The sequence below is a fragment of the Neoarius graeffei genome, chromosome 21 (assembly GCF_027579695.1).
Source record: "Neoarius graeffei isolate fNeoGra1 chromosome 21, fNeoGra1.pri, whole genome shotgun sequence".
Taxonomy (NCBI): domain Eukaryota; kingdom Metazoa; phylum Chordata; class Actinopteri; order Siluriformes; family Ariidae; genus Neoarius; species Neoarius graeffei.
In genome coordinates, this window is record NC_083589.1 from 36,675,447 (window position 1) to 36,687,781 (window position 12,335).

A 12,335-nucleotide genomic window follows, 5' to 3' on the forward strand; every position below is an offset into this window, starting at 1 on the left:
TGAAGATTGGTCCAGCCATTTTCCCGTAACATCATTAATAAAAAAACAAAGAAAGAAAGAAAGAAAGAAAGAAAGAAAGTGACCCCACCGAAAACAATACCTCGTACCCTGTTGGACCCCGTCTCAGGCGAGGTAATAAATGACCTCCTACTCAAATGCCTTTATAATGAATTCAAAGACACTGATGATCTTGAAGACACACCCACTCAGTGATGTTGAATTGTATTTGCTAATAACAATGATGAAGAAAGAAAATGATCTAAGTGAATATACAAGGGGCGGCACAGTGGTGTAGTGGTTAGCACTGTCGCCTCACAGCAAGAAGGTCCTGGTTTGAGCCCAGGGGCCGGTGAGGGCCTTTCTGTGTGGAGAAACCGGGTGCTCCGGTTTCCCCCACAGTCCAAAGACATGCAGGTTAGGTTAACTGGTGACTCTAAATTGACCGTAGGTGTGAATGTGAGTGTGAATGGTTGTGTGTCTCCATGTGTCAGCCCTGCGATGACCTGGCGACTTGTCCAGGGTGTACCCCGCCTTTCGCCTGTAGTCAGCTGGGATAGGCTCCAGCTTGCCTGCAACCTTGTAGAACAGGATAAGCGGCTACAGATAATGGATGGATGAATATACAAGTTAGCTAGCCAGTATTGTGTAGCCCAGCGAGGTGCACCATTACCCACTGACAGTTTGGGTGCTTTTAACTGCCTTTCTGCATTGAGACCCGGAGCTGTGTGATTAGCATTTCTGAATGACACAGCCTTGCCTTTGTGTTTCCCCCATGAGCAGTTGTAAACGTCTACACAGTGAAAAAGCGTATTCTCCCTGGGAGCCTGTCAGTTTAATTCCCTTATGTGCATCAGCTTCTCTGGGAACTGCTTGGCAGCGGCTCTCATGTTTCTGCTTGATGTCCTCTCATACACTTCACATTCCTGTGAGACTCATGTCTTTTGATGTATGTGTACTTGTCTTATGTGTCCTGCAGAGGAAAGTTCACCACCTTTCTGTTCACAGCTGGCTACTGGCCTGGACCAAACAGCCATTAGTATTCCAGTCTTCTCTGAGGAAAAGAAACACCCTGCGATTTTAAATATGGGAATTAACAATGGCTATAAAATACAATGTAGCTGCCAGGGCATTACAGTAATAGTCTTTTTTTTGTTCTCTCTTTATCAACAGCAAGATTGATAGATGGCTAGCCAGACCAAATCTCTACTCCTTCACCCTTCGTTGCCTTGTCTGCCTCGACCACGCCCACACTGAAGAATCTTTTTTTCTGTTTTAACATTCTGTCAATAGCTCATCACTTTCATTAACTGTATTCTGCTCTCGGAGGGAATAAATCCTCCTCTTTTCAACATTGTTGATGTTAGCCCATCTCATTGTCAATCACTAATGAGCACGAGCTCTGTTTACCCACCATGCCTACTGCACGGGTGCACATGGCTGACGCCTATGTGGTTTTAATGAGGTTTTGTCTAAATGTACAAGAAGAGGGACTATTTGGTTCTAATCAACAGATGTTTAAGTTGAAAAGGGAACATCATGCGCAACCGAGTGCAGTGGTATGCTTAGACAGCTGCTAATTTCCACTCCGATAGCTAAACAAAGCTGCTGTCCTCACTCATCAAATACAGATTTTTCTGGTTTCGGAATAATTAAATTACAATACAGTTATTAATATTTATAGTATGTCCTCGTTATTGTTATACATACTCATTTAGCTTCCATCGATGCTTGTAATGTTCCTTGAACAGTTCGTGTCTGCTCACACAGGTTCACATACTTTTGCCACTCACAGATACATAATATTGGATCATTTTCTTCAATAAATAAATGACCAAGTATAATATTTTTGTCTCATTTGTTTAACTGGGTTCTCTTTATCTACTTTTAGGACTTGTGTGAAAATCTGTTGTTGTTTTAGGTCATATTTATGCAGAAATATAGAAAATTCTAAAGGGTTCACAAACTTTCAAGCACCACTGTACGGTATGTACTCGTAACGGTGATGCATCTCTCATCATTGGTATCATTGTCACAAGACAATGCAGCAATATACTGACACAAAATATGCTACACTTCACAATTTGATGATTCATATGCTTGAATATTATTATTCTATTCAGGTTGATTTTGTGCACTTGCCCTTGTAAATATTTTGACCATACACTCACTCATCGGGAGCTCTGCTTTTAGGCACTGCATGCACATTATATATATATACACACACACACACACAAAACCCCGATTCCAAAAAAGTTGGGACAAAGTACAAATTGTAAATAAAAACGGAATGCAATGATGTGGAAGTTTCAAAATTCCATATTTTATTCAGAATAGAACATGGATGACATATCAAATGTTCAAACTGAGAAAATGTATCATTTAAAGAGAAAAATTAGGTGATTTTAAATTTCATGACAACAACACATCTCAAAAAAGTTGGGACATGGCCATGTTTCCCACTGTGAGACATCCCCTTTTCTCTTTACAACAGTCTGTAAACGTCTGGGGACTGAGGAGACAAGTTGCTCAAGTTTAGGGATAGGAATGTTAACCCATTCTTGTCTAATGTAGGATTCTAGTTGCTCAACTGTCTTAGGTCTTTTTTGTCATATCTTCCATTTTATGATGCGCCAAATGTTTTCTATGGGTGAAAGATCTGGACTGCAGGCTGGCCAGTTCAGTACCCGGACCCTTCTTCTACGCAGCCATGATGCTGTAATTGATGCAGTATGTGGTTTGGCATTGTCATGTTGGAAAATGCAAGGTCTTCCCTGAAAGAGACGTCGTCTGGATGGGAGCATATGTTGCTCTAGAACCTGGATATACCTTTCAGCATTGATGGTGTCTTTCCAGATGTGTAAGCTGCCCATGCCACACGCACTAATGCAACCCCATACCATCAGAGATGCAGGCTTCTGTGCTGAGCGCTGATAACAACTTGAGTCGTCCTTCTCCTCTTTAGTCCGAATGACACAGCGTCCCAGGGCGGCATGGTGGTGTAGTGGTTAGCGCTGTCGCCTCACAGCAAGAAGGTCCTGGGTTCGAGCCCCGGGGCTGGTGAGGGCCTTTCTGTGTGGAGTTTGCATGTTCTCCCCGTGTCCGCGTGGGTTTCCTCCGGGTGCTCCGGTTTCCCCCACAGTCCAAAGACATGCAGGTTAGGTTAACTGGTGGCTCTAAATTGACCGTAGGTATGAATGTGAGTGTGAATGGTTGTCTGTGTCTATGTGTCAGCCCTGTGATGACCTGGTGACTTGTCCAGGGTGTACCCCGCCTTTTGCCCGTAGTCAGCTGGGATAGGCTCCAGCTTGCCTGCGACCATGTAGAAGGATAAAGCGGCTAGAGATAATGAGATGAGATGAGACACGGCGTCCCTGATTTCCATAAAGAACTTCAAATTTTGATTCGTTTGACCACAGAACAGTTTTCCACTTTGCCACAGTCCATTTTAAATGAGCCTTGGCCCAGAGAAGATGTCTGCGCTTCTGGATCATGTTTAGATACGGCTTCTTCTTTGAACTATAGAGTTTTAGCTGGCAACGGCGGATGGCACGGTGAATTGTGTTCACAGATAATGTTCTCTGGAAATATTCCTGAGCCCATTTTGTGAATTCCAATACAGAAGCATGCCTGTATGTGATGCAGTGCCGTCTAAGGGCCCGAAGATCATGGGCACCCAGTATGGTTTTCCAGTCTTGACCCTTACACACAGAGATTCTTCCAGATTCTCTGAATCTTTTGATGATATTATGCACTGTAGATGATGATATGTTCAAACTCTTTGCAATTTTACACTGTTGAACTCCTTTCTGATATTGCTCCACTATTTGTCAGCGCAGAATTAGGGGGATTGGTGATCCTCTTCCCATCTTTACTTCTGAGAGCTGCTGCCACTCCAAGATGCTCTTTTTATACCCAGTCATGTTAATGACCTATTGCCAATTGACCTAATGAGTTGCAATTTGGTCCTCCAGCTGTTTCTTTTTTGTACCTTTAACTTTTCCAGCCTCTTATTGCCCCTGTCCCGACTTTTGAGATGTGTTGCTGTCATGAAATTTCAAATGAGCCAATATTTGGCATGAAATTTCAAAATGTCTCACTTTCGACATTTGATATGTTGTCTATGTTCTATTGTGAATACAATATCAGTTTTTGACATTTGTAATTTACTGCATTCCGTTTTTATTTACAATTTGTACTTTGTCCCAACTTTTTTGGAATCGGGGTTATCCTGTTCTACAGGGTCGCAGGCAAGCTGGAGCCTATCCCAGCTGACTACAGGTGAAAGGTGGGGTACACCCTGGACAAGTTGCCAGGTTATCGCAGGGCTGACACATAGAGACAAATAACCATTCACACCTACAGTCAATTTAGAGCCAGCAGTTAGCCTAACCTGTATGTCTTTGGACTGTGGGGGAAACCGGAACACCTGGAGGAAACCCACGTGGACACGGGGAGAACATGCAAACTCCGCACAGAAAGGCCCTCACCGGCCACGGGGCTCGAACCCGGACCTTCTTGCTGTGAGGTGACAGTGCTAACCACTATATTTTTTATATTGACTATGTCAGTTGCTTTGTACAAAAGGTCAGAACGTCCTCATGCTTAATCACTTCTATTTAAGCATGTTTTCAGATGACATGTGGATGGATTTGATCTAAAATGGATCATAAGGTTCAATTGAGTGCACACCAGAGGTGGACAAAGTACCCAACTTCATTACTTAAGTGAAAGTACAGATCCCACTGGTAAAATGTTACTCTGATACAAGTGAAAGTTGTCCAGTCAAATTTTTACTTAAATACTGAAGTACTTACTTTTACAAATACTTAAGTATTAAAAGTACATTTTCTGTCAACACATTGTTGTATTATTGCCTCAACGCTTACAAAACCTAACGCCGCTACCAAGGACAGAAATGTGAATTCACAAAATGAACACATGCTGTGCCATCATGGTGGTTTAACATTAAGTTAGCTCATCAGTGAAACTGCACCTGACATGCTAGCAAACTCTTTTCAAACTCGAAATCATATTGGGTAGCTAACGCTACTAGAAAAGAAAGATTTCTACATTCTGTTTATTTGGCAAGATTATGCTAAAACCTATTTCTGAAAGGATTTCAGATAAGTTAACGATATTCATGTTAGCGTAACTCCATTTTTACATGCTAACTAACAGCATCCAAGTTAACTAGCTATGTGTTAACGTTAGCCGTGGACAAGGTGATGGCACCTTGGCGGGAAAATCCATAGAAAGTCATTTGACTAACCAGACTGCATAGCCATTGTAATGTTATCGCTAGCTCTAAACGCACAGACAACTTCACTGCAAGCTTTCTCTTGGAATAAAACGTTTACATACCTCCGTATGCTTCTACAGGTTGGACGGTGAGTTTTTGTAGGCCGTGATGTGGTTTGTTTTAGACAAACAAAGCAAACATTTAAAATGAAACAACTCTTTATTCCTTTCAGAAAACTGAAACATGGGTTCTAGGTATAGTTGTACAGGTAGGTGTGTGCATTCCTGGGAAGAACCGCCTCTTTCCATTCTGCCATCAGCTGAACGTGTTCAAATAACGCTGCTGAGAAAATCACTGATCTTGATTTTATACAGTCTGTGGACATGACGTGACCCTAGTGATTACTGATCGGCTGTCTCAGTATCACCTGCAAAAAAACAATCACGTTTTAGAAAAGAAAAAAAAAAAACATCCACTTTCAAAGCTGCTTCATAGTAACGAGTAACGAGGACCTTGATAGAAATGTAGTGGAGTAAAAAGTACGATATTTGCCTTTCAAATGTAGTGAAGTTAAAGTCATAAGTTTCCAAAAAATATAAAAAGTACAGATACTCAAAAAGTGTACTTAAGTACAGTACTCAAATAAATGTACTTCGTTACTGTCCACCTCTGGTGCACACGGTCATTAAAGAAAAAAAGGGGACATTGCAAATACTAAGAAACTGAAATTCATGTACATATTTCAAAGATTCTACTTTTCATCAAGTTGTCGTCAGTAATATTACTCGTAATGAAAAACTGTATTAATTTAGAACTGCAAAACAAAATGATTTTCACGAGTGGCCTCAGACTTTTGGACCCCACTGTATATGTTAATACCATCTAGGTGACTGTTTTGATAGTTTTGGTGCTTTATTCTAAATGCTGTAGATTTCTACACGAATGGCACTTGGATTTTAGCAAGGCAGATCCATTCGATTTTATTTGTACAGCGCATTAAACAAAGAACATTGCCACAAAGCAGCTTTACATAAATCTGGATGTAGATTTAGATCCCTAACTAGCAAGCCCAAGGTTACAGACAGACCCGTTGCAACAAGGTAGACAGACTTGGCAATTGCCTAGGGCCCCAGCCCTCGAAGGGCCCCCGCTGCCGAACGACTGGTTATGTATTCAATAGCAATGACAACTTTTTGAGCACGGCAGCACCTAATGACACTTGTTGAAATACCCTAGTTCCAAGGGGGGCCCCCTAATGCACAACAGCGCCTCCCTACATGCTTTGGCCGAAAAGTGTAATGACAGTCTGTTGTCAACCCCTCAATGCCCATCTCCGTCCAGTCAAGTGGTTGCAGAGCTCCACGGCAAAAAAACAATCAAATATGAAGCAAAATTACCCCTCAGGGAGCCAGAAGAGAAAGAAGAAAAGGGAAGAGGAAGACAGAAAAAAACAAGACACTGGTAAGTGAGAATGTACACACTCATAAATACCAAGCGGGTCGACAAGCAAATTTGGTAGCTAGCTTACGTTAATGGTAGTTATCTTGTAGACAGTGTTTATAACAGTGATGTAAACGTTGTCATGCACAACAGGCTTACAAACTTGCAAGGACTGGCTAAAAATTCTAATATGTGCCACACAAATAGTTGAAAGACTGTCAACTTCTCCCAGATTAACTTATTGTGCTTATCAAAATGTCATAGTCAGAGTTAGTTTCAGTGAGCTGCATGGCTTTCATCAGAAGTAGCTAGTGTGTCGTGAGCATGAATGGAGTAGGACAGGGGATGGCTCACAAGAAAGCTCTTTTTTACATAAATAGGCTACGTTTGTGACATTGGTCGGATATTAATGCAGTAATTCAGCTAAGAAACCCGAACTTTCTGCAAGGAAGCCCTGCTGCGATCAGCACGGCTAATGGCTACAACATGGCAAGTTTGCTTCGCTTGTGTCTCTGTATTGTTTTTGCTTCCATGGGAAGGAAGGACAGCCCTTGCCATTTTCTCTGATTCTAGTAACCTCTGCAAGAATTCCATGCATCATGACTGAACTGGAACGTGAACGTAATGCATAGATGCAGAGCCCTTTCGAATATTCAACTGAGCCAAGGAAAGGTGACAGCAAGCAACCACACCCGCGACATGGATTTTAAATGCTTATGATCATGTTTGTAAATCTTCATGTCAACCACGTTTGTGTAATGATTTCACGATTTACCATAACGTCAGCGAATAAGCCTGAATAATCCACATCAACTATCTGGTATAACAAATGAATGACAGACATTACAAGGTGTACGAGGCACAGCTCTAACTGATATTGCACAGGTAAATCATCGGGAATCAGTGTAAACAAAATAATTATGGGCCCCAGATCCCCCTTTGCCTAGGGCCCCCAAATAGCTTGAAACAGGCCTGGTTACAGAGGAAAAGAAAAACTCTGACACTAGAAAGAAACGTTGAGAGGAGCATGACTCAAAAGCAAACCCATCATAGCGTGATTATAAATCATTACTCTACTAGAATGCATACTTTCAAGACAGACAGTACTAAGTGATTTATAAGTATATTTAGTATGAACAGAGCCCACGGGTGAGAGTAGCAGAGTCCTGGTCTGAGCATGGAACAGTCTTTATGACTACAGAAGCAGTTCATAACTACAAATCTACAGTAAATGGGTGCGATTATCCACTGAAGCAATGGTAAGACTTAAGGGCTGTTTTTGTGAAGTGCGATCTTTATGGTGTCCATGTGGGACCATCCACAGCATTAGAAGGTGAGTCAGAAGTGCTGAATTTCCAAGCAGAAGCAGTTTCTGAATGAATCAGGCAGGTCCAGTGGGTGAGACAAGACACAGCATTACAAGTGTATCCAAGTCAGGCAGCAGGAGAGCACATCCAGCTTGGCAGAGAGAGAAGAGCAGATTATTCGCTATGTTCCTATTCGATAGCGGGGTAAGCCATAGCTTAATGGTTTGGGACCGTGAGGTTGCCGGTTTGATTCCCTGAACCAGCAGGAATGGCTGAAGTGTCCTTGAGCAAGGCACCTAACCCCCAATTGCTCCCCAGGCTGCTCTGGGTATGTTGGACATTGCTCTGGATAAGAGCGCCTGCTAAATGCCATTAATGTAATGTAATGTAAATGGGAATACATTGTGATCAGAGTGCAAGCAGGGACTCTGGGAGATGAGAACACCTTGGGACATCAGCACCTCGCCACTCCCACATCAACAACTGAAAGATCTCATGGAGGAGAGAAGAGAAGAGCTATTTAACAAAAAGCTGGACTGAAAACTGAGATTTTAAGATTGAGACCATTAGAAAAAAAGTTTTGGAAACAGACATTTTTTCCCCAACTTTGTTTTTTCCATTTTCAAGCCAAAAAAATATGATTTCAGGTGATGAAAGAGACATTCAAATGGGTGATATTCTTCTGGGCAGATTAATGGCCTAGAACCTGTTACTGCAAACAGTAACCCCACTCCACCCTTCTGGTTCTCTGAAAATCAACCCTTCTTGCATTTTTAAAGAAAAGGCAATATGTCTTGGAATAATTTTTTAAAAATAGGTTTTTGAACTCAAACACAGTGCAATTTTGAAAATGGATGTGAATTCTCATCCAAATCTCTGTAAACATCACTCAGCTTCGGGTTGATGTATTTCTGAATTTGTTATATCTATACACAAGGGGGAAAGACATTTTGGAGGTTTGTGGCAGGACTAGACCTGACATTGCAGTCTAAAATGAATAAGACAGGTACAGGGAATACTGATGGTCATTATCTTTCTTTACTAGTTCATGTAAAAGAGCTTTTTCCAGCCTTACACCATGCAACTTAACCACCAGTCATACAGACTCCACACTGAGCAGCAAATGTTACTTCAAACCACGATCGTGACAGACTTATTCAGGCTGTGAAACAGTTCACATTCACTGTCAACTGCTCGAACAAATGATGAAGGTCCTACCACAGGAGAACGTCCATCCATCCATCCATCCATTATCCGTAGCCACTTATCCTGTGCAGGGTTGCAGGCAAGCTGGAGCCTATCCCAACTGACTATGGGCGAGAGGTGGGGTACACCCTGGACAAGTCAGCAGATCATCACAGGGCTGACACACAGAGACAAACAACCATTCACATTCACACCTACGGTCAATTTAGAGACACCAGTTAACCTAACCTGCATGTCTTTGGACTGTGGGGGAAACCGGAGCACCCGGAGGAAACCCACACAGACACTGGGAGAACATGCAAACTCCACATAGAAAGGCCCTCATCAGCTGCTGGGCTCGAACCCAGGACCTTCTTGCTGTGAGGTGACCGTGCTAACCACTACACCACCATGCCGCCCCACAGGAGAACATTTACTTTACAAAAGTAATTAGACATATACATAGGTTAAAGATATCACCATGACCCTGTTCCTTTACACCACCAGTCACAAGACTATTACTTCACATACTCATGTTCATGACTGAATGTTATGAGTAAATGTTTGAAATGTTGTGCAAATTTGGAAAACCCCAGTTGATGACACAATGGATTTTTACCACACTTCTGTTGAATTCTCCAATCTGATTGGTGAGATGTTGATTAATTTTCCATAACTTTAGTTCTGGTTGCAAGGTTTTTTTGTTATTTTACTTGTGCCTATATGTTATTGCTCTTATAGTAACAAATAATTCACTTGAACACATATGGCAGATGCACCATATCACCTAATAATAAACAAATTCAAAGAAACGCATCTAATCATTCTCATCTCATTATCTGTAGCCGCTTTATCCTTCTACAGGGTCGCAGGCAAGCTGGAGCCTATCCCAGCTGACTATGGGCGAAAGGCGGGGTACACCCTGGACAAGTCGCCAGGTCATCACAGGGCTGACACATAGACACAGACAACCATTCACACTCACATTCACACCTACGGTCAATTTAGAGTCACCAGTTAACCTAACCTGCATGTCTTTGGACTGTGGGGGAAACCGGAGCACCCGGAGGAAACCCACGCGGACACGGGGAGAACATGCAAACTCCGCACAGAAAGGCCCTCGCCAGCCACGGGGCTCGAACCCAGACCTTCTTGCTGTGAGGCGACAGCGCTAACCACTACACCACCGTGCCGCCCCCATCTAATCATTGATCATGTTAAAACTTTGTGAGAAGGTAATTACTAATGAAAGGAGGCTGTAGTGGCAGTGTGTTATAACAATCAGAAGCAAGGCTGTTCTTTTCAATGTATTGACTGAGAATGAAAATGAATAATTGTTTTTATTCTATCCACATTCACTGGATATGAGCAATCGTCCACTTTGATTGGCTACTCTACTACTAGGCTATCAGCTCATTTCCCGTGAGTAGAAAAAAACAAAATGGCAGAGCGTGTTGCTGAACCAACCGAGGACGAAATAAAAACTCCACTTGAAAACAAACCCCCCCAAAATACAAAAAAAAGCAACAAAATATGGAATGAAAGTATTTGATGGTAAGAACATATCTTTTTTATTTTTAAAGAATTATCGCATTTTTCACAAATTGCTACTGTCATTTCACTGGCTTGTTTACATTCTAAGCGAAAATTATTTTGTCGGACGTTTTGTATAAAGTTTATATTTATTAAATTTGCAAAAAATAAAAAATGTTCTGTTTCTCAAAATCTAGTGAATGTGGATCTCGTCGTACATGGCTTATAGCCAACTCGGTGCTACGCTCCTCATCAGCTCATGTACAACTCGATTTCGTGGAATAACTGTTAAATAGCTGTTATAACTTAAGTGATAACCGAAACCAACTTGTTTTGTTGATGTTCATCTGCACCAATAAACATAAGCGTAAAAGGATAAAATGTCCGTCGTGTCAGACTCTGATTCACAGAGTGCACTGCAGCCTACAGACACACCCATACACCATGCTCATTGCCACATTCACAGTCACCAGCCTGATCAAGCACACGTGTTCCACATTACACACAATCACAGTCAAATTACTCATGGACTCGAGTTCCATTCATAAACTGCGAAATGCTCACTGTCACGGTTTTGCCTGATTCGACCAAGCATTTGTTTTGCATGTGCATTTCCTGGTTTGACTTGGATTTGATTCTTTGATTCACATATTCTGCCTTTTTGACTCTGAAATCCTGTTTGTTCATCACCTGATTTCATCTATCACATTTTTGATCAGTCTGTCCTGTTTCCGAATGAACTCATTTGCATTGTCTATGCAGTGTCTTTCTGACAAAATGTATAAGATGTTCTTATTTAATAAGTAAGGCAAATTGCTACAGTATACAATGAAAAAAACACTTCAGGGCATGCTGTTATTGAAAAATAATCAACTTTACAGTGGTAACACTAACTCCGCCTTAAAACGGGCTACATCACACCACCCCATCGCTGATTATTTTCCGACAAGGGCTTTTTCCTTATATAGTAGACACATGCTATGAAACATTGCCGGTGCTATAAGTGGTGAGGGGTTCTTCGTGAGGCTGGGTCTTTAAATATCTTGTCTTCTGAACCTTCTGCAAATTCATTGGGTGCAAATCTCAAGTCTTGTAAAATAACGACTGCTAATTCATCCATCCATTATCCGTAACCGCTTATCCTGTGCAGGGTCACGGGCAAGCTGGAGCCTATCCCAGCTGACTATGGGCGAAAGGCGGGGTACACCCTGGACGAGTCGCCAGGTTATCGTAGGGCTAACACAGAGACAAATAACCATTCACACCTACGGTCAATTTAGAGCCACCAGTTACCCTAACCTGCATGTCTTTGGACTGTGGGGGAAACCGGAGCACCCGGAGGAAACCCACACAGACACGGGGAGAACATGCAAACTCCGCACAGAAAGGCCCTCGCCGGCTGCAAACCCAGAAACTTCTTGCTGTGAAGTGACACTGCAACCCCACTGCTAATTCAACAATTACTAAATAAGCTTTGTGCATTTTCAAAGATTCAAGATTCAAAGATTGTCAATTCACTATATATCCAGGACATATAGGAGATTTGAAATGCCGTTTCTCTCTCACCTTACTTGTAAAAAACAGATAAAAGATTACACACAAAAAATTAAGATAATATTTATAAGATAATA